A 22,850-nucleotide genomic window follows, 5' to 3' on the forward strand; every position below is an offset into this window, starting at 1 on the left:
GGAGCAGGAGTCGGCCATTCGGCCCTTCGAGCCTGCTCCGCCATTCAATGAGATCATGGCTGATCATCCAAGTTCAGTACCCTGTCCCTGCCTTCTCCCCATATCCCTTGATCCCTTTAGCCTTAAGAAATATATCCAATTCTTTCTTGAATATACTTAATGAACTGGCCTCCACCGCCCTCTATGGCAGAGAATTCCACAGGTTCACCACTCTCTGGGTGAAGAAATTTCTCCTCATCTCTGTCCTAAATGGCTTACCCCTTATCCTTAGACTATGACCCCTGGTTCTGGACTCCCCGACCATCGGGAACATCCTTCCTGCATCTAGTCTGTCCAGGCCTGACAGAATTTTATAGGTTTCGATGAGATCCCCTCTCAATCTTCTAAACTCCAGTGAGTATAAGCCCAATCGACATAATCTCTCCTCATACGTCATTCCTGCCATCCCAGGTATCAGCCTGGTGAATCTTCGCTGCACTCCTTCCATGGCAAGAACATCCTTCCTCAGATAAGGCGACCAAAACTGCACACAATACTCACGGTGTGGTCTCACCAAGGTCCTGTACAACTGCAGCAAGACATCCTTGTTCCTGTACTCGAACCCTCTTGCTACGAAGGCCAACATACCATTTGCCTTCTTAACCGCCTGCTGCACCTGCATGCTTACCTTCAGCGACTGGTGTACAAGAACACCCAGGTCTCTTTGCACTTCCCCTTCTCCCAATCTATTGCCATTCAAATAATAATCTGCCTTCCTGTTTTTGCCACCAAAGTGGATAACCTCACATTTATCCACATTATAGTGCATTTGCCATGTTTCTGCCCAATCACCCAACCTGTCCAAATCGTGCTGGAGTTTCACGACATCCTCCTCACAGCATACCCTCCCACCCAGCTTTGTGTTGTCTGCAAATTTGGAGATATTACATCCAATTCCCTCGTCCAGATCATTAATATATATTGTGAATAGCTGGGGTCCTAGGACCGATCCTTGCGGTACCCCACTAGTCACTGCCTGCCACTCGGAAAACGACCCGTTTATTCCAACTCTTTGCTTTCTGTCCGCCAACCAGTTCTCTATCCAAGTCAATACCTTGCCCCCAATCCCATGTGCCTTAATTTTGCACGCTAATCTCTTATGCGGGACCTTATCGAAAGCCTTCTGAAAGTCCAAATACACCACATCCACTGGCTCTCCCTTATCTATTTTACCAGTTACATCCTCAAAAAATTCCAGTAGATTAGTCAAGCATGATTTACCTTTTGTAAATCCATGTTGACTTTGTCCGATCCAGTCACTGCTTTCCAAGTGCTCTGCTATTACATCTTTTATAATGGACTCTAGCATTTTCCCCACTACCGATGTCAAGCTTACTGGTCTATAATTCCCCGCCTTCTCGCTACCACCTTTTTTGAATAGTGGGGTAACATTAGCTACCCGCCAATCCATGGGTACCGTTCCAGAGTCTATCGAGTTCTGGAAGATGACCAGCAATGCATCTACTATTTCTAGGGCCACTTCCTTAAGTACCCTGGGATGTAGATTATCAGGCCCTGGGGATTTATCGGCCTTCAGTCCCATCAATTTTCCTAACACCATTTTCCTACAAATACTGATTTCTTTCAGTTCCACCCTTTCATCAGACCCTATGTTCCCCGGCATCTCTGGGAGGTTATTTGTGTCCTCCTTTGTGAAGACAGAACCAAAATATGTATTTAGTTGGTCTGCCATTTCTTTGTTCCCCATTATAAATTCCCCTGATTCTGACTGCAAGGGACCTACGCTTGACTTCACCAATCTTTTTCTCTTCACATATCTATAAAAGCTTTTACAGTCTGTTGTTATGTTCCCTGCAAGCTTACTCTCATATTCTATTTTCCCTTTCTTAATTAATCCCTTTGTCCTCCTTTGTTGAATCCTAAACTGCTCCCAATCCTCAGGATTATTGCTTTTTCTGGCCAATTTATATGCCCTCTCCTTGGACCTTATGCTATCCCTAATTTCCCTTGTTAGCCACGGTTGGGTCACCTTTTTTGTTTTATTTTTATGCCAAACTGGGATGAACAAATTCTGTAGCTCATCCATTCGGTCTTTGAATGTTTGCCATTGCCTATCCACCGTCAACCCTTTGCGTGCCATTCCCCACTCAATACTACCCAACTCGCTCCTCAGACCATCGTAGTTTCCTTTATTTAAATTGAGGACCCTAGTCTCCGAGTCAACTACTTCATTCTCCATCTTAATGAAGAATTCGATCATATTATGATCGCTCCGACCCAAGGGGCCTCGTACAACAAGATTGCTAATTAATCCTTTCTCGTTACATAATACCCAGTCTAAGATGGCCTGATCTCTGGTTGGTTCCTCGACATATTGGTCCAGGAAACCATCCCGTAAACACTCCAGGAATTCCTCCTCCACAGTATTGTTACTCATTTGGTTGGCCCAATCTATATGTAGATTAAAGTCACCCATGATGACTGCTGTGCCCTTATTGCACGCTTCTTTAATTTCTCTTTTAATGCCATCCCCAACCTCCGCCTTACTGTTTGGAGGTCTATAAACCACTCCCACTAACGTTTTTTTCCCCTTAGTATTTCTCAATTCTACCCATACAGATTCCACCTCATCAGAGCTAATATCCTTCATTACAATTGTGTTAATCCCTTCTTTAACCAGTAATGCTACCCCACCTCCCTTTCCTTTTTGCCTATCTTTCCTGAATATCGAATACCCCTGGATGTTGAGTTCCCAGCCTTGGCCACCCTGGAGCCATGTTTCCGTAATCCCAATCAAATCATATTTGTTTACTTCTATTTGCGCAGCCAATTCATCCACCTTATTACAAATGCTCCTCGCATTAAGACACAAAGCCTTCAGGCTTGTTTTTTTAACGCTCTTAGACCTATTAGAATTATTATTTACTGTGGCCATGTTTGATTTAAACCGTTGATTTCTCTGACTGCCACTTTTGTTTTTCTCCTTCCTATCTTTTGCTTTTATCCTTGTTTCCCTTTCCTCTGTCTCCCTGCTCAGGTTCCCAACCCCCTGCCATTTTAGTTTAAACCCTCCCCCAGAGCATTAGCATACACTCCCCCTAGGACATCGGTTCCTGCCCTGCCCAGGTGCAAACCGTCCGGTTTGAACTGGTCCCACCTCCCCCAGAACCGGTTCCAATGTCCCAGGAACTTGAATCCCTCCCCCTGGCACCATTCCTCTAGCCACGTATTCATCTGAAGTATCCTTCTATTTCTACTCTGACAGCAATCCTGAGATTACTACCTTTGAGGTCCTGTTTTTTAATTTATCTCCTAACTCCCTATATTCTGCTTTTAGGACCTCATCCTGCTTATTACCTATATCGTTGGTGCCTATATGCACCACGACAACTGGCTGTTCACCCTCCCCTTCCAAGATGTTCTGCAGCCGCTCGGAAACATCCTTGACCCTTGCACCAGGGAGGCAACACACCATCCTGGAGTCTCGTTTGCGGCCGCAGAAATGCCTATCTATTCCCCTTACAATTGAATCCCCTATTACTATAGCTCTACCCCTCTTTTTCCTCCCATTCTGTGCAGCAGAGCCACGCCTGGTGCCAGGAAGTTGGCTGCTGCTGCCTTCCTCTGATAAGCCATCCCCCCCAAACAGTACTCAAAGTGGTGTATCTGTTGGAGAGGGGGATGGCCACAGGGGACCCCTGCACAACCTGCCTGCGCCTAGTACTCTGCCTGTTGGTCACCCGTTCCCTTTCTTCCTGTCCAACCTCTACCTGCGGTGTGTCCAACTCCGTAAATGTGCTATTCACGATGTCCTGAGCATCGTGACCGCTCCAGTATGTATCCAATCGCAGCTCCAGCGCCGCAATGCGGTCTGTCAGTAGCTGCAGCTGGATGCACTTCCTGCACATGTAGTTGTCAGGGACACAGGAAGTGTCCCTGAGTTCCCACATATCGCAGGAGGAGCAGATCATGGGGCCCGGCTGTCCTGCCATGACTTACCCTTTAATTAATTGAATTTAAATTAAATCAATCAATCCCACTAATTACACTACAGTTAACTGGTTTACCAACAGTCCCTGCTACACTAGAGGGACCTTAGAAACTATAAACCAGAGTTAAAGTTTAAAAAAAGAGAGAAATACTCACCAACCAATCACTTACCTGCTTCCTGGTGACGTCACACTTTGATTACTTTATACCTCTCTCCCCTGCTGTTGAATTAGTCGGGCCGCTCCTGACTCACAGCCGCCGATGCTCAGTGTTCCCACGCAGGCCCGCTCTGGTCGGGCTGCTCCTCACTCACTGCCGCCGGTTTTAACTGCCGCCGATGCTCAGTGTTCCCACGCAGGCCCGCTCTGGTCGGGCTGCTCCTCACTCACTGCCGCCGGTTTTAACTGCCGCCGATGCTCAGTGTTCCCACGCAGGCCCGCTCTGGTCGGGCTGCTCCTCACTCACTGCCGCCGGTTTTAACTGCCGCCGATGCTCAGCAAGAAACACAGAAAGCTAGCGTGCAGGTACAGCAAGCAATAAGGAAGGCAAATGGCATGTTGGCCTTCATTGCAAGGGGGTTGGAGTATAAGAGTATAAGAGTAAAGAAGTCTTACTCCAATTATACAGGGCCTTGGTGAGACCACACCTGGAGTACTGCGCACAGTTTTGGTCTCCTTATCTAAGGAAGGATATACTTGCCTTGGAGGCGGTGCAACGAAGGTTCACTAGATTGATTCCTGGGATGAGAGGGCTGTCCTATGATGAGATTGTGTAGAATGGGCCGATACTCTCTGGAGTTTAGAAGAATGAGAGGTGATCTCATTGAAACATACAAAATTATTACAGGGATTGACAGGGTGGATGCTGGGAGAATGTTTCCCCCTGGCTGGAGTGTCTAGAACCAGGGGGCATAGTCTCAGGATAAGGGGTAGGCCATTTAAGACTGAGATGAGAAGACATTTCTTCACACATGAAGATGAATCTTTGGAATTCGCTACTGTGGTGTATGTAACCGTTCCACCTTTAAGAGAACTATTTTAAGAGATGCACTACTTTATCTTGGCTGCTGTATACCGCGGTGGATGCACACTCCAAGTGGCCGGACGTAATAAAGATGTCCTCCACCACCACGGAAAAAACCATCACAGTATTAAGGACCATATTTGCCAGGAATGGGCTGCCGGAACAGATCTGTTCTGATAATGGACCGCAATTTGTGTCTGAAGAATTCAGGAAGTTCTTAAAAAACAATGGGGTTAAGCACTACACGTCTGCCCCATACCATCCCGCCACCAATGGATTAGCTGAAAGGTTTGTCCAGACCTTCAAGAAGGCCATAAAGGCCATGGGTAATGAAGACATAAATCTACAACATAAGGTAGATAACTTCTTGTTTGCGTACAGGAATGCAACACATGCGGTCACAAACCAAACTCCCGCCATGATGTTTTTCAATAGAAGACTAAGATGCCAGCTGGATTTGATCAAGCCAAACATCAGAAGGGACGTAGAGAACCGGCAATTTCAAGGCATGAATGAAAGGCCAACTAGAACCTTCCAGATAGGTCAACAAGTTTTGGCCCGGGACTACCGTACCGAGAAATGGCAGCCTGGAACTATTTGCACACGACTAGGACCACTGATGTATACCGTGGACATTGGTGAAAGCATAATAAGGCGCCATGTTGACCAGATCATAGCGTCATCCGAAAAGGGACAACCTACACCACAACTCTATACGCCTAATGATGAAGCAGAGATACCCATAGTATCTACTTCCGATCCGGTGATACTGGAACCAGATGAACCCGACACTGGCACTCAAGCCGAATCGACCTTGCCAAAAGAACCTACTACACCACCGAAAACTACTACACCACCGAGGCGTTATCCGGACCGAGTCAGGAAGTCTCCAGAGAGACTGAATCTGTGAACTGTTTTTACATGAAGTTGTGTATATATGTTATTATGTTATGTTTAATGGGGAATATATACTGTTAAGCTAAAAAGGGAGGATTGTGGTGTATGTAACCGTTCCACCCTTAAGAGAACTATTTTAAGAGATGCACTACTTTATCTTGGCTGCTGTATACTGTAATACCGGTGGTGACCACACCGGTATATAAGTGCTGTGCAATGATTTATTGGGTAGTTCAGCCCTGACCTTCGACTAGTAAAGACCTGTTAAAATTTACTCTTGTGGCCTGTGTAGTAATTCTCACTATAACACACAGACTTAACAGCTACCCCAGAGGGCTGTGGAGGCTCAGTCATTGGGTATATTAAAAACAGAAGTCAATAGATTCCTGACTGGTAAGGACATCAAGGGATACGGCGATAGGGCCGGTGAATGGAGTTGAGGTCGATGATCAGCCATGATCTTATTGAATGGCAGAGCAGGCTCGAAGGGGCCGAATGGCCTCCTCCTGCTCCTATTTCTTATGTTCTTATGTATACTCCGTGCGTGCTTACTTGTAAATGAATTGAGTACAGTTTGTAGTTGGTACTCTTGCTGATTTTAAGTAAAGAATAGCTTACCCTGAAATCTTTGTCTCGAGCTGTCTGTTCCACGGGTGTGAACTCTATGGACTGTCAGACAATCTGAACGTTGGGGTTTGTAGGGAATTTGATGTCACTCTTCTGATTTAAATTTCAGATACTCTGAACATTCTCCAAAGATGTTTGTTCATTGACGACCATCTCTCTCGCTCAGCTTTGCGCCACCTGTGCTGGGGTGTGTGAGCTAGCCGGGCCTGGGGTCGGGGCTGGGGGCGGGGCACTTTATGTTGTCAGGCAGGTTATGGCGAACCATGGGAGAGAAACAAACTTTGCAAATGGATGAATAAAGCTGGTGAAGCACATTCGGCGGCACTTTGCATATCATGTCCAAAAACTGAAAGACGGCATCTTAACCAACACGTGACTTTCTCAAATTGCAGGAGCCTTGCTCCCATGGGTTGGGACATCACCAGGGCTGGGATCATAGAATCATAGAATGGTTTACAGCACAGAAGGAGGCCATTCAGCCCGTCGAGCCCGTGCCAGCTTTCTGCAAGAACACTTTCAGCTGGTCCCACTCCCCCCAACATTTCCCCGTAGCCTTGCAATACTTTTTTCCTTCAGGTACTTATCTCGACACCATCCAGGACAAAGCAGCCCGCTTGATTGGCACCCCATCCACCACCTTAAACATTCACTCCCTCCACCACCGGCGCACCGTGTCTGTAAAACAAGATGCACTGCAGCAACTCGCCAAGGCTTCTTCGGCAGCACCTCCCAAACCCGCGACCTCTTCCACCTAGAAGGACAAGGGCAGCAGATGCGTGGGAACACCACCACCTCCAAGTTCCCCTCCGAGTCACACACACCATCCTGACTTAGAAGTATATCGTCGCTCCTTCATCGTCGCTGGGTCAAAATCCTGGAACTCCCTCCCTAACAGCGCTGTGGGAGTACCTTCACCACACGGACTGCAGAGGTTCAAGAAGGCGGCTCACCACCACCTTCTCAAGGGCAATTAGGGATGGGCAATAAATGCTGGCCTTGCCAGCGGCGCCCACATCCCATAAAACAAATTAAAAAAAATTCTAACTCCCTTTTGAAAGCCACAATTGAGTCTGCCTCCACCACCCTTTCAGGCAGCGCATTCCCGATCCTAACTACTCGCTGCGTAAAAAAGTTTTTCCTCGCGTCGCCTTTGGCTCTGCTGCCAATCACCTTAAAGACTAGCTGGATGAGGTAAGTCAGGAAGCAGGGACACCGTGCTTGAGTTTACAAGTCTGTAGAAGGGCGACTGGGAGAGGTGAGGTGTTAGAGTCATAGAGTCATAGAGTTATACAGCACAGAAAGAGGCCCTTCGTCCCATCGTGTCTGCGCCGTCCATCAATCCCTGTCCAGTCTAATCCCATTTTCCAGCATTTGGTCCATAGCCTTGTATGCAATGGCGTTTCAAGTGCTCATCTAAATGCTTCTTGAATGTTGAGGGTTCCTGCCTCTACCACCCTTTCAGGCAGTGAGTTCCAGATTCCAACCACCCTCTGGGTGAAAAAGTTCCTCCTCAAATCCCCTCCAAACCTCCTGCCCCTTACCTTGAATCTATGCCCCCTTGTTATTGACCCCCCTACTAAGGGGAAAAGTTCCTCTTTATCTACCCTATCTATGCCCCTCATCATTTTGTACACCTCAATCAGGTCCCCCCTCAGCCTTCTTTGCTCCAAGGAAAACAACCCCAGCCTGTTTAGTCTTTCTTCGTAGCCGAGGCGCTCCATCCCAGGTAACATCCTGGTGAATCTTCTCTGCACCCTCTCCAAAGCAATCACATCCTTCCTACAGTGAGGCGACCAGAACTGCACACAGTACTCCAGCTGTGGCCTCACCAGCATTTTGTACAGCTCCATCATAACCTCCCTGCTCTTATACTCTATGCCTCGGCTAATGAAGGCAAGTATCCCATATGCCTTTTTAACCACCTTATCTACCTGTTCCGCTGCCTTCAGGGATCTATGTACATGTACACCAAGGTCCCTCTGACCCTCTGTACTTCCTAGGGTCCTACCACTCATTGTGTATTCCCTTGCCTTATTTGTCCGTCCAAAATGCATCACCTCGCACTTTTCAGGGTTAAATTCCATTTGCCACTTTTCCGCCCATCTGACCAACCCGTTTATATCGTCCTGTAGCCTGAGGCTTTCCTCCTCGCAATTTACCACCCCACCAATTTTCGTGTCATCTGCAAACTTACTGATCATACCTTTTACATTCTCCTCCAAATCATTTATGTAGATCACAAACAGCAAGGGACCCAGCACCGATCCCTGAGGTACCCCACTGGACACAGGCTTCCAGTCACAAAAGCAACCTTCGACCATCACCCTCTGCCTCCTGCCACTAAGCCAGTTTAGGATCCAACGCGCCAAGGCACCCTGGATCCCATGGGCTCTTACCTTCTTGACCAGTCTCCTATGCGGGACTTTGTCAAAAGCTTTACTGAAATCCATGTAAACCACATCCACAGCATTTCCCTCATCCACACACCTAGTCACCCCCTCGAAAAATTCAATCAGATTGGTCAGACATGATTTACCCTTGACAAAGCCATGCTGACTATCCCCGATTAATCCTTGCCTCTCCAAGTGGAGACTAATTTTGTCCCTCAGAATTTTTTCCAATAAATTCCCTACCACAGATGTTAGGCTCACTGGCCTGTAATTCCCTGGTTTATCCCTGCTACCCTTCTTGAATAATGGTACTACGTTAGCTGTTCTCCAGTCCTCTGGTACATCCCCTGTGGCCAGAGAGGTTCTGAAAATTTGTGTCAGAGCCCCTGCAATCTCCTCCTTTGCCTCACACAACAGCCTGGGATACATCTCGTCCGGGCCTGGGGATTTATCCACTTTTTGGCCTGCTAAAACCGCTAGCACCTCCTCCCTCTCGATGCTAATATGTTCAAGTATGTCACAGTCCCCTTGCCCGATTTCTATGTCCGCATCGTCTTTCTCCATAGTGAACACAGATGCAAAGATGTTCTGGGAAGTAATGAGTTAGAGGAGAAGACGGCCTTAATTTCCACTAATTGAGGATGCAGGGTGGAGGAAGAGCCGGTAAGAAGGAGAGGAAAGGAGAGTTTGGAAGAACACGCGCAGCGTCAGTAAAATAGAGAGAGGCAAGAAAGGTTGAAATGGAGAGAGAGAGGATAGAGGTCACAGAAGGATCAGACGATAAGCTTTATATTGGATTGCGTCTAGCATAGCAAGAGAAACTGCTCGAAGGACTTTGAGAGATTAAGCATCTGTCGCTGTTGTCTTGACAGGGTGCATGTGGGGTAGGCAAAGACCTCACGTCGATAAGCCTCACCATTTGCTTACTCCCAATTATCAAAATCCATGACAAGGCCTTGAACAACGTGGATCACTTTCCACACCTCGGGAGCCGACTGTCAACAAGGGCAGACGTCAATGATGAAGTCCAACACTGCCTTCAGTGTGCCAGTGCAGCCTTCGGTCGCCTGAGGAAGAGAGAGTTTGAAGACCAGGACCTCAGACCCGGCACAAAGCTCATGGTCTACAGCGCAACAGTGATACCTGCCCTGATGTATGCCTCAGAGACATGGACCATGTACAGCAGGCACCTCAAAGTACCATCAACGCTGCCTCCGCAAGATCCTGCAAATCCATTGGCAGGGTAGGCGCACCAACGTCAGTGTTCTCGCTCAGGCCAACATCCCCAGCATCGAAGCTTTGACCACGCTCGATCAGCTCCGATGGACGGGTCACATCGTCCGCATGCCCAATACGAGACTCCCAAAACAAGCGCTCTGCTCGGAGCTCCGACATGGCAAGAGGAAACTTCAAGGACACCCTCAAAGCCTCCTTGAAAAAGTGCAACATCCCCCACTGACACCTGGGAATCCCTGGCCCAAGACCGCACAAAGTGAAGGAGAAGCATCTGGGAAGGCGCCGAACACCTCGAGTCTCTTCGCCGGGAGCAAGCGGAAGCCAAGCGCAGGCAGCGCAAGGAGCGCACGTCAACCCAAGCATCCCACCCACCCGCCCCTTCAACCACCGTCTGCCCCACCCTGTGACAGAGACTGTAGGTCCCGCATTGCACTCATCAGTCACCTGAGAACTCATTTTTAGTGCGGAAGCAAGTCATCCTCGGTTCCGAGGGATGGCCTAAGAAGAAGAAGAAGAAGAAGAAGACTTACCGGGGAAGAGATCGGTACACCTCATGAAGACTTCCCAAAGGATGAGTGCCAGCGAATAGACATCTGCCTGTTTCAGAGTGGACTGGCAGTCACGCAGGTTTATGGAGCCATCCAGTATTTCGGGAGCCATGTAGCGATGTGTCCCGACCTAGAGGAAGGCGGAGGCAGACACGGGAGTGATAGTTTTATACCCGAAATCAATAATCATTTATTGGTTGCTTGTGGGGCTCTACTTAACAGCTCAAGCTTTCTGTGCTCCGAGACACTCTCAACCGAGGCCACCAAAATACCTCGGCCAGTGGTATTAATGACTTGGATGAAGGGACCGAGTGCACTGTAGCCAAATTTGCTGATGATACAAAGGGTTAGCAAGTTGTGAAGAAGACACAAAGAGTGGCATAGTGGTTAGCACTGTTGCCTCACAGCGCCAGGGACCCGGGTTCGAATCCGGCCTCGGGTGACTGTCTGTGTGGAGTTTGCACATTCTCCCCGTGTTTGCGTGGGTTTCCTCCGGGTGCTCCGGTTTCCTCCCACAGTCCAAAGATGTGCGGGTTAGGTTGATTGGCTATGATAAATTGACCCTTAGTGTTAGGGGGATTAAATACGTGGGGTTACGGGGATCGGGTGGGATATGTGTCGGTGCAGGCTCGATGGGCCGAAATGGCCTCTATCTGCACTGTGGGGTTTCTGTGATTTCTGTGAGTCTGCAAAGGGATATAGAGAGGTTAAGTGAGTGGGCAGTAAGGTGGCAGATGGAGTACAATGTGGGAAAATGTCAGGTTATCCACTTTGGAAGGAAGAATAAAAAAGCAAATTATTATTTAAATGGAGAGAGATTACAGAATGCTGCGGTACAGAGGGATCTGGGGGTCCTTGTACATGAAACACAAAAAGTTAGCATGAAGGTGCAGCAAGTAATTAGGAAGGCTAATGGAACGTTGGCCTTTATTGCGAAGGGGGATGGAGTATAAAAGTAGGGAAGTCTTGCTACAACTGTGCAGGGCGTTGGTGAGACCGCACCTGGAGTACTGCGTACAGTTTTGGTCTCCTTATTTAAGGAGGGATATACTTGCATTGGAGGTAATTCAGAGAAGGTTCACCAGGTTGATTCCTGGGATGAAGGGGGTTGACGTATGACGAAAGGTTGAGCAGGTTGGGCCTATACTCATTGGAGTTTAGAAGAATGAGAGGGGATCTTATTGAAACGTGTAAGATTCTGAGGGGGATTGATAGGGCGGATGCTGAGAGGATGTTTCCCCTCGTGGGGGTATCTAGAACTAGGGGGCATAGTCTCAGAATAAATGGGTCGTCCATTTAAGACTGAGATGGGGAGGAATTTCTTCACTCAGAGGGTGGTGAATCTTTGGAATTCTCCGCCCCGGAGAGCTGTGGAGGCGGAGTCATTGAATATATTCAAGGCGGAGATTGACAGACATTAGAACTACAAGGAAGTCAAGGGGTATGGGGAGAGAGCGGGAAAGTGGTGTTGAGGACAAGATTGGATCAGCCATGATCTTATTGAATGGCGGAGCAGGCTCGAGGGGCCGATTGGCCGACTCCTGCTCCTATTTCTCATGTTCTTATGGAGCTAAGCCGCTGGCCCTGAAGAAGGCTGCCCGCAGAGATCGCGCGTGAGCGATTTCAGTGCCGTGTAGTGGGAAACCCGAGCCGCGTGCTGCAGTGTAGGTTACTGGGGGATCCCTAACGCGAAGCTGAAGTGACGTCAATTCTCACCAGGAGGTGAAGAAGCTGCTTTTATTCGGAATTTTTTTTTTAAGGTTGACGTACTTGCACATTGTGCAGTCTAAGTTTTTTTTGGTCGTTCGCTACGCGGCTCACGGGCTCTGGAGATAAAAAGCCGGGAACGGTGAGGGCCTCCGGGACTGTAGCGGGGAGAAAAGCCGGGAAGGGAGCGGGGCTCTGCGGGGGGGGGGGGGGCGGAAAGAAGCAGAAACATCATCGATATCAGCTTCCAGATTAATGCACAGTATTAATGCAGCTTCCAGTCGTTGGCAGCAGTCACACCGTTTTAAAAATGTTACAGAGAACAAAACAAAGATTGGGGCTCTCGCATGGGGATAAGGCAAACCTGAAATAAATATGAACAAACCTATAAAAAATATTACATAGGATTGCACGGGATATACGGCACAGAAGCAGGCCATTCGGCCCAACCAGTCCATGCCCCACTCGAGCCTCCTCCCGTCTTTCCTCATCTAACTCTATCAACATAACCCTCTATTCCCTCCTCCCTCATGTGCTTGTCTAGCCTCCCTTTAAATGCATCGATACTATTCGTCTCAACCACTCCCTGTGGTAACGAGTTCCACATTCTCACCACTCTCTGGGTAAAGAAGTTTCTTCTGAATTCCCTATTGGATTTTTTGGTGACTATCTTATATTGATGGCCTCTAGTTATGGTCTTACCACAAGTGAAACATTCTCTCTATGTATCTATCAAAACCTTTCATAATTTTATAGACCTCTATTAGGTCACCCCTCAGCCTTTTTTCAAGAGAAAGGAGACCCAGTCTGTTCATCCTTTCCTGATATGTACACCCTCGCATTTCTGGCTATCATCCTTGTAAATCTTCTCTGCACCCTCGCCAGTGCCTCTATATCCTTTTTATAATATGGCGACCAGAACTGTACGCAGTACTCCAAGTGTGGTCTAACCAAGGTTCGATACAGGTTTAGCATAACTTCCCTACTTTTCAATTCTATCCCTCTAGAAATAAACCCGAGTGCTTGGACTTTTAGTGATTTGTGTATTTGTACATAAGAACATAAGAAGTAGGAGCAGGAGTAGGCCTTATGGCCCCTCGGGCGTGCTCCGCCATTCAATAGGATCATGGCTGATCCGAATCTAGACTCACGTCCACTTCCCTGCCCTCTCCCCGTAACCCCTATTTCCCTTATCAGCTAGGAAAATGTCTATCTCCATTTTAAATTTATTTAATGTTGCAGCTTCCACAGCTCTCTGGGGTAGCAAATTCCATAGATTTACTACCCTCTGAGTGAAGAAGTTTCTCCTCATCTCAGCCCCTTATTCTAAGATTATGCCCCCTAGTTCTAGTCTCACCCATCAGTGGAAACATCCTCACCGCATCCACCCGATCAAGCCCCCTCACAATCTTATATGTTTCGATAAGATCGCCTCTCATTCTTCTGAACTCCAATGAGTAGAGTCCCAACCTACTCAACCTTTCCTCATACGTCAACCCCCTCATCTCTGGAATCAACTGAGTGAACCTTCTCTGAACCGCCTCGAGAGCAAGTATATCTTTTCTTAAATATGAAAACCAAAACCTCCGAGATCCCTTTGTTCCTCTACCCCACCTAGACTCGCACCCTCCAAGTGATAAGTGACCTCCCTATTCTTCCTACCAAAATGTAATACCTCACATTTATCTGTGTTGAACTTCATTTGCCAATTACTTGCCCATTCTGCAAGTTTATTAATGTCCTCCTGTAATGTGTTTCAGTATTTTAAAAAAAAGTTTCTCAAAAATTGTTATTTGTTGTCATAAATATGGAGAAATTTGACACTCCACAAAATTTAAATTATTTTTTCAGGGCCGTAACGTTTGTTTATTAGTTAACTAGCTGGGGGTGCCCGGCGTTGCCAGGGCAATTTTGGGGCGCGCGGTCTCCCTGCCCTTGTCTGTCCCCCCTCTCTCTCCCTCTTCCCCTCTCCCTGTGCTGTCCTCTCCCTCCCTCCCCTCCCCCTCCCTCCCCTCTCCCTGCCTAGCGCCTGAGGCCCGGTGCCGTTGTGATAGCGGCCGTGCGGGGCCTAGCGCTTGAGGCGCGGCCGGGATGTCGGGCCGAGACGGACCCGAGCTGAGCTCCCCTGCGGATCACGCGGCTGACGGCCGGCCGCTGCCGCTGCCCTGACCGCTGTGTGTGTCGGGCCGAGCGGTTGCGAGGCACGGCCTGAGTGAGCCCAACTTACCTGCCGGGAGCTGCCATGTGGGGGTTTCTTTTGCTGCTGCTGTCGCTGTGGGGATGGAAAAAATGGCGGTGAAGTTTAGGGAGACTGGAGGATTAGGACCCGCCCGTGACGCACTGATTGGTCAACCATCAGGTGAGTGAACTGTAGGATTGGTCAAGCAGCACATCACTCAACGGTAATGAGAGGTAGGATTGGTCAACCGCTAATGAGTGGATTTTTGAGGATTTTTGAAAGTTTTTTGTGTACTGTCCAAACAATTTTTGTCTGACGAAAAATTAAATATGCCTACGAGAGTCCCCTAACGATAAGCTTTCTTTTGATATAACATACGTGTAGGTACGCTCTATAACTTTTGATTGTATAGCCGGACAGACAGAGAGAGAGACAGACAGACAGAGCGAGACAGAGAGACATACCGGTTTATATATATAGATACGCTGTTAAAAACACACAGTTGCACCGAATCCAACAAGGCTCAACATTTAATGGGCTATTTAACAGAGATATCACCGCGGAAAAGCCCAAGTTTTCGACAGTTTCACAGATTGCCGGTGAATGACTGACCGCAACTTTAAGATTTCTCATAGTCATAGAATCATAAGGGCTGGATTTTCTCAGGCGGGCATGGAGGGGGGCACTGCCGGTAAAGTAGCAGAAAGTGGGGGCGGATGGCAAATTCGCCCCCATCCCGCCTCCGTGCCCTTTTGCCAGGAGGCGGGAAGATGTGCTGCTTCGGGTCCCGTCTCCTGGAGGCGGGAAAGGGCTTAAATCCTTTTAACTCCAGGTGAAGGCTTCCCGACCTCGGAGAACCCCGCCGGGTTGGAGGAGATTGTGAAGGAGGTCTGCGGGGGTCGGAGATGTAGAGGTGAGTGATGGGTGCAAGTGTGGAGTGGTAAGTATGGAAGGTGAGTGCTAAGTGTTTAAAAATGTTCACTTACCTTGTTTTCTGCCTCTGACCCAACAGCCACCTGAAACCAACAAAGTTGAAAGGTTTGATGAGTCCTGCACACAAGGACTCACCAAGCTACAGAGAATGTCAATGTTTGACAGCTTCACAGAGCCGTCAAACGCTGACATTTCTTCTTTCAAGAGGTCTTGACAGATAGCACGTCAGACTCTGTCAGTGACTTCCCCCTAATTGGCCTGCTGAGCCCGCAGGGTGGGCTTAACAAGATCAATCAGGAGAAAATCCCTCTGGTTGACCAGAAGGTGATGGAGGCGGGACATTGACCCGACAAGCAGCAGTCCCACCTCCAACTCGTCTCCATTGAGAAAATTCAGCCCAATGTGTCATAACGGCACAGAAGGAGGCCATTCGGCACATCGAGTCCATGCCGGCTCTCTGTAGAGCAATCCAGTCAGTCCCATTCCCCCGCTCTATCCCCGTAGCCCTGCACGTTTATTTCCCTCAAGTGCCTATCCAGCCTCCCCTTGAAAACATCGAGTGTCTCCGCTTCCACCACTTCTGTCGGCAGCGAGTTCCAGGTCCTCACCACTCGCTGCATAAAAAAGTTTTTCCTCACATCACCCCCCTGTATCTCTCGCCCTAAACCTTAAATCTGTGTCCCCTAGTCCTTGTACCATCAACTAGTGGGAACAGCCTTTCCCCATCTAGCCTATCCAAACCCGTCATAATCTTGTACACCTCGATCAAATCACCTCCTTTGCTCTAATGAAAAGAAATCCAGCTTCTCCAACCTGTCCTTGTAGCTAAGATCCCCCCTCATCCCCGGAACCATTCTGGTAAATCTCCTCTGCACCCTCTACAAGGGCCTTCACATCCTTCCTAAAGTCTGGTGACCAGAACTGGACGCAATACTCTAGTTGTGGCCTAACCAGCGCTTTATAAAGGTTCACAAAGGAGGACACAAATAACCTCCCAGAGATGCCGGGGAACATAGGGTCTGATGAAAGGGTGGAACTGAAGGAAATCAGTATTTGTAGGGAAATGGTGTTAGGGAAATTGATGGGACTCAAGGCCGATAAATCCCCAGGGCCTGATAATCTACATCCTAGGGTACTTAACGAAGTGGCCCTAGAAATAGTAGATGCATTGCTGATCATCTTCCAACATTCAATGGAATCTGGAACAGTACCCATGGACTGGAGGGTAGCTAATGTTACCCCACTATTCAAAAAAGGTGGTAGAGAGAAAACGGGGAATTACAGACCGGTAAGCCTGACATCGGTAGTGGGGAAAATGCTAGAGTCCATTATAAAAGATGTAATAGCAGAGCACTTGGAAAACAGTGACAGGATCGGACAAAGTCAACATGGATTCACAAAGGGTAAATTGTGCTTGACTAATCTACTGGAATTTTTTGAGGATGTAACTGGTAGAATAGATAAGGGAGAACCAGTGGATGTGGTGTATCTGGACTTTCAGAAGGCTTTCGATAAGGTCCCGCATAAGAGATTAGCGTGTAAAGTTAAGGCACATGGGATTGGATGCAAGGTATTGACTTGGATAGAGAACTGGTTGGTGGACAGAAAGCAAAGAGTTGGAATAAACGGGTCTTTTTCCGAGTGGCAGGCAGTGACTAGTGGGGTACCGCAGGGATTGGTCCTTGGACCCCAGCTATTCACAATACATATAAATGATCTGGACAAGGGAACTAGATGTAATATCTCCAAATTTGCAGACGACACAAAGCTGGGTGGGCGTGTGTGCTGTGAGGAGGATGTCGAGAAACTCCAGGATGATTTGGACATGTTGGGTGATTGGGCAGAAACATGGCAGATGCAATATAATGTGGATAAATGTGAGGTTATCCACTTTGGTGGCAAAAACAGGAAGGCAGATTATTATCTAAATGGCAATAGATTGGGAGAAGGGGAAGTGCAACGAGACCTGGTTGTCCTTGTGCACCAGTCGCTGAAGGTAAGCATGCAGGTGCAGCAGGCGGTTAAGAAGGCAAATAGTATGTTGGCCTTCGTAGCGAGAGGGTTTGAGTACAGGAACAAGGATGTCTTGCTGCAGTTGTACAGGGCCTTGGTGAGACCACACCTTGAGTATTGTGTACAGTTTTGGTCGCCTTATCTGAGGAAGGATGTTCTTGCCATGGAAGGAGTTCAGCGAAGATTCACCAGGCTGATACCTGGGATGGCAGGAATGACGTATGAGGAGAGATTGGGTCGATTGGGCTTATACTTGCTGGAGTTTAGAAGAATGAGAGGTGATCTCATTGAAACTTATAAAATTCTGACAGGACTGGACAGACTAGGTGCAGGAATGATGTTCCCGATGGTCGGGGAGTCCAGAACCAGGGGATACAGTCTAAGGATAAAGGGTAGGCCATTTAGGACAGAAATGAGGAGGAATTTCTTCACCCAGAGAGTGGTGAACCTGTGGAACTCTCTACCACAGAAGGCGGTGGAGGCCAGTTCATTAAATATATTCAAGAAGGAGTTGGATATATTTCTTAAGGCTAAAGGGATCAAGGGGTATGGGGAGAAAGCAGGGACCGGGTACTGAATTTGGATGATCAGCCATGATCGCATTGAATGGCGGAGCAGGCTCGAGGGGCCGAATGGCCTACTCCTGCTCCTATCTTCTATGTTTCTATGTTTCTATGTTCAACATAACTTCTCTACTTTGTACTCAATACCTCTATTTATGAAGCCCAAGATGTGTTTAGAAGCGCGCGCGCACTACCTCCTGACGTCACAGTCAGTTTTAAAGGGGTAATAACAGTGAACACCGTTAGTTCGCCGTTATTACCCACCGCAAATTCCGGACCCTCGTACTTTCGGGGCTACTGACCTCTTACAGGTCAGCTGGCCACTGTTGTCAGTTACCGCGAGCTTCCTGGCCGCAGTTCTACAATTCCCGCCTTGAACCCATTCTAGTCCAAGGTAGTCGGAGCATCAATTCGTGGAACCATGAAATGGTTCCCCTTTCCGTGGGCTAGTCCGACTACAAGGGACTTGGATTAAAGGAAGCTCTCGCGATTAGTCCCTAGGCTCAGAATAGGTTCATCGACCGGAAACATTAACTCTGTTTCTCTTGCCAAGACTTCTTGGACAGCACCTCCCAAACCCGCGACCTCTTCCACCTAGAAGGACGAGGGCAGCAGGCGCATGGGAACACCACCACCTCCAAGTTCCCCTCCGAGTCACACACCGTCCTGACTTGGAAATATATCGACCGTTCCTTCATCGTCGCTGGGTCAAAATCCTGGAACTCGCTCCCTAACGGCACTGTGGGAGCACCTTCACCACACGGACTGCAGCGGTTCAAGAAGGTGGCTCACCACCACCTTCTCAAGGGCAATTAGGGATGGGAAATAAATGCTGGCCTTGCCAGCTGAAGGGATTCGCAAAATTTCATATGTTCCCCCCCCCCCGAAGATTAATTGGAGTTATTAAAGAAACCTTGGAGTGACTGTGTTTTAAAAATCCAGGGCCTCTCAAAATGGCTGCGGTCAGACACATGGCCAAAGGGCCTGCGGCATCCATATGGATTTTCTGATAGCTTCACAGACTGCATGTTTAATTTGAGCAATGCAGTGAGGCAAGCTCAGTTGTATTCACGCCCCGAGGCAGGTTATCAATTGTTTGCCTACACAATCTAAGTTCGGGCGGAGATAGTCCCAGTTGCTTGAGGAACATTCAGAACAATTGAGGAACATTCAGAACAATTAAGGACATTCAGAAAACAATGGAAAGGCAGTTGTGGTACTGATCGGTGCCATCAACGTAAATGGGCCAAGATCAAGGTCCTCTTGTCTTACGTTTTCGAGCCCAAATCGGACAATGGAACAGACTGATGAGGCGCGATAATGACCCATTGCCGAGAGGATATAACTGGGGCGGCCCAGCACCTCGCTCTCTCTCTTTGCCTCGGCTCAGTGTCCTGTTTGTCTGCTAGCAACCAAGAAGGAAAACCATCTAGAAAGCATCGCAAGCACGTTTCGACGGCAGCAGCGGGGCACAAGGGCCAGGCCTTTTCATCTGTTTCACCGGTGAGCATTATCTTCCTGGCCGTCACAAGACAACCTAGCTAGGTGTAAGGGTGGGAGTTAAAGGGGTATTACAAAATTGTGATTTTAGAATTTTTCCCTCGTTGTGTCCGTTTCTTCTCCTGTTAAGTGTAAAACTGTATTGCATCCATAGCGATTTCTTTTATCTTCTGTATAATACTGTTTTTCTTGTAGTGTTAGCTTTTCTAATTAATAAACATTGGTTTTCCTTGCACCAATCCACTGGTCTGTTCGTTTGTCCTTGTTACCACTCGATAAGTCCTGAGCTCAGAATCAGGAAGGGGAAAGCGATTCGCAACCGCACAGCGGGCAGGGCAGCTCAGGAAAACATAACTGGCTGACCTACAATAAGCCCCTGGAACAAAACCCCCTACACAGCGATGCCCACAACCCTTAAACGAATAAAAAAAATGGTCTTATAGAATGACGGAGCAGGTTCGAGGGGCCGAATGGTGGTAGGACCTCTAATCATCTCAACCCTACTCTCCTAATGCCTTGCTCCCCCTCTCCCCACCTTCACAGCTGGCTTCCATTCGTCTCCCCAGATCTTCTCCCCATTGCTCTGTGCCGCTTCGCTATCACGGTTAATGTGCTTGTGCAGAATGGAAGGACGATCGATCTCCTTGTTAATTTACCATAAAGACCCGGGTGGTTCGGTGAGTCTCCGTGTTGTGGCTGCTCATCGCTGCAGCCACACCAAAGTCACTGATGACACAACTTCCATCCTCCTTCACCAGGGCGTTGTGACTGGTCAGGTCTCGATGGACAACCACCGGTTTGTAAAAACCTGAGAAGGAGGAACATTTCCTTTATTATCGGCAGATATTTGCGAGTTTGAAAGAATAGGGCGCAGATGGGCAAGAAGTAGATTACAGAGAAAAGGGCGGGTTCCCTTCATTTCTTCAATACCCTTCCTGACATCTACAGCGGTAGAAATTCATCTCGGGCGGTACTGGATTGGACACCCGTTACACGTGGCGCCTGATATTCAGATCCATTGCATTAAATATCAGGTGCTTCGTCTAACGGGCAGCTTCAATACTGCCTGCTTTCCGCCATCGACAAATTTCTACCTAGGGCAACAGACTCGAGGGGCTGAATGGCCTCCTCCTGTTCCTAATGTAACAGGCTCAAGGGGCTGAATGGCCTCCTCCTGTTCCTAATGTAACAGGCTCGAGGGACTGAATGGCCTCCTCCTGTTCCTAATGTAACAGGCTCGAGGGGCTGAATGGCCTCCTCCTGTTCCTAATGTAACAGGCTCGAGGGGGCTGAACGGCCTCCTCCTGTTCCTAATGTAACAGGCTCGAGGGGGCTGAATGGCCTCCTCCTGTTCCTAATGTAACAGGCTCGAGGGGGCTGAATGGCCTCCTCCGGTTCCTAATGTAATAGGCTCGAGGGACTGAATGGCCTCCTCCTGTTCCTAATGTAACAGGCTCAAGGGGGCTGAATGGCCTCCTCCTGTTCCTAATGTAACAGGCTCGAGGGGGCTGAATGGCCTCCTCCTGTTCCTAATGTAACAGGCTCGAGGGGCTGAATGGCCTCCTCCTGTTCCTAATGTAACAGGCTCGAGGGGGCTGAATGGCCTCCTCCTGTTCCTAATGTAACAGGCTCGAGGGGGGGCTGAATGGCCTCTTCCTGTTCCTAATGTAACAGACTCGAGGGGCTGAATGGCCTCCTCCTGTTCCTAATGTAACAGGCTCGAGGGGGCTGAACGGCCACCTCCTGTTCTGTTTTGTTCCGTTGATACTGACAGTTAACTGGTGAACTCACCATTGCACCGGATCTCTGTGTGAAGGAAGCTCAGTCCTGTAGCGAGCGACTGCGCCAACCTCAAGGTGCCTCTCCAGTTACTGCTGTGATTTGTTAAGTAGCTGTGCAGAGACCCCTGTTGGAATGAAACTATCTTTTATATTTTTATCTTCATCAGGTCCTTGATTAAAGGCGAATTTATTGTTCATCCACTCGACACATGCCTCGATTCTTCCACCTAATGACAGGAGTTCCCTCCGTCACTGCTTTCAAAAGCCTTCCCTAACCCCTTCCCTTTGAACCTGCCTTTAGTTCTACCACACTAACCCTCAACCCTAGCCCTAACCCCTTCCCTTTGACCCTGCCTTTGGTTCTACCACACTAACACTAACACTGGGCCAGACTGAACTGAACTTATAGTGGACCGGACTGGACCGGACTGTACTGGACCGGAAAACACCGGATCAGATGGGATCAGACGGGATTAGACTGGACTGGACCGGAATAGACCGGACTGGACCAGACTTGAATTGGACCAGACCGGATTGGACCAGACTTGAATATGATTGGACCGGATCAGGCTGGACTGGACCTGATTGAACTGGACTGGACCGGATCTGACTGAACTGGACTGGACCGGATCCGACTGAACTGGACTGGACCGGATCAGACTGAACCAGACTGGACTGGACCAGACTGAATCTGACTGGACCGGATCAGACTGGACTGGACTGGACCAGACAAGACTGACTGGACCGAATCAGGCCGCACTGGACCAGACAAGACCGGATCAGACTAGACTGGACCAGACAAGACAGGATCAGACTGGACTGAACTAAACTGACCCGGACTGAACCAGACCCGACTGAACTGGACTGGACCGGACCCGACTGAACTGGACTGGACTGGATCAGACTGAACTGGACCGGACCTGACTGAATCAGGTCGCACTGGACCAGACAGGACCGGATCAGACTGGACTGGACCAGACAAGACCGGATCAGACTGGACTGGACCAGACTGAACTGGACTGGACCGGACCAGACTCAACTGGTTGATAAAATACGACATAAATACAGGGTACCCTTCTTCCCTCTTTCTCGTGGAGCTGCACCCTGCCAAGGTGCTAAGGCCTTCGAGAGGAGAGAAGTTACACAGTATTCACAGCACAGAAACAGGCCACTCGGTCCAATGTGTCCGTGCTGGTGTTCATGCTCCACACGAGCCTCCTCCCACCCCTACTCCATCTCACCCTATCACTATATCCTTCTATTCCTTTCTCCCTCATGTGTTTATCCAGCTTCCCCTTAAATGCATCTCCGCTATTCGCCTCCACCACTCCCTGTGGTAGCGAGTTCCACATTCTCACCACTCTCTGGGTAAAGAAGTTTCTCCTGAATTCCCCATTGGATTTATTGGTGACTGTCTTATATTGATGGCCCCTAGTTCTGGTCTCCCCCACAAGTGGAAACAT

At 48.6% G+C, this 22,850-nt stretch overlaps 1 pseudogene across 1 annotated transcript in view; it reads right to left on the bottom strand.

Annotated features, from left to right (window-relative positions):
* LOC147097228 (bone morphogenetic protein receptor type-2-like) overlaps nucleotides 1-22,850 on the bottom strand; it is a 76,670-nt pseudogene that overhangs the window by 18,112 nt on the left and 35,708 nt on the right. Inside the window, exons 7-9 of the transcript XR_015074505.1 lie at nucleotides 21,398-21,512; nucleotides 20,263-20,414; nucleotides 10,694-10,841 (exon numbers count right to left, since the gene is read on the bottom strand). The product of XR_015074505.1 is annotated as a bone morphogenetic protein receptor type-2-like (transcript). The remainder of the gene's footprint in view (nucleotides 1-10,693; nucleotides 10,842-20,262; nucleotides 20,415-21,397; nucleotides 21,513-22,850) is intronic.

This window comes from Somniosus microcephalus, chromosome 33 (assembly GCF_052327205.1).
Source record: "Somniosus microcephalus isolate GS21.2 chromosome 33, FLI_Smic_1.0, whole genome shotgun sequence".
Classification (NCBI taxonomy): domain Eukaryota; kingdom Metazoa; phylum Chordata; class Chondrichthyes; order Squaliformes; family Somniosidae; genus Somniosus; species Somniosus microcephalus.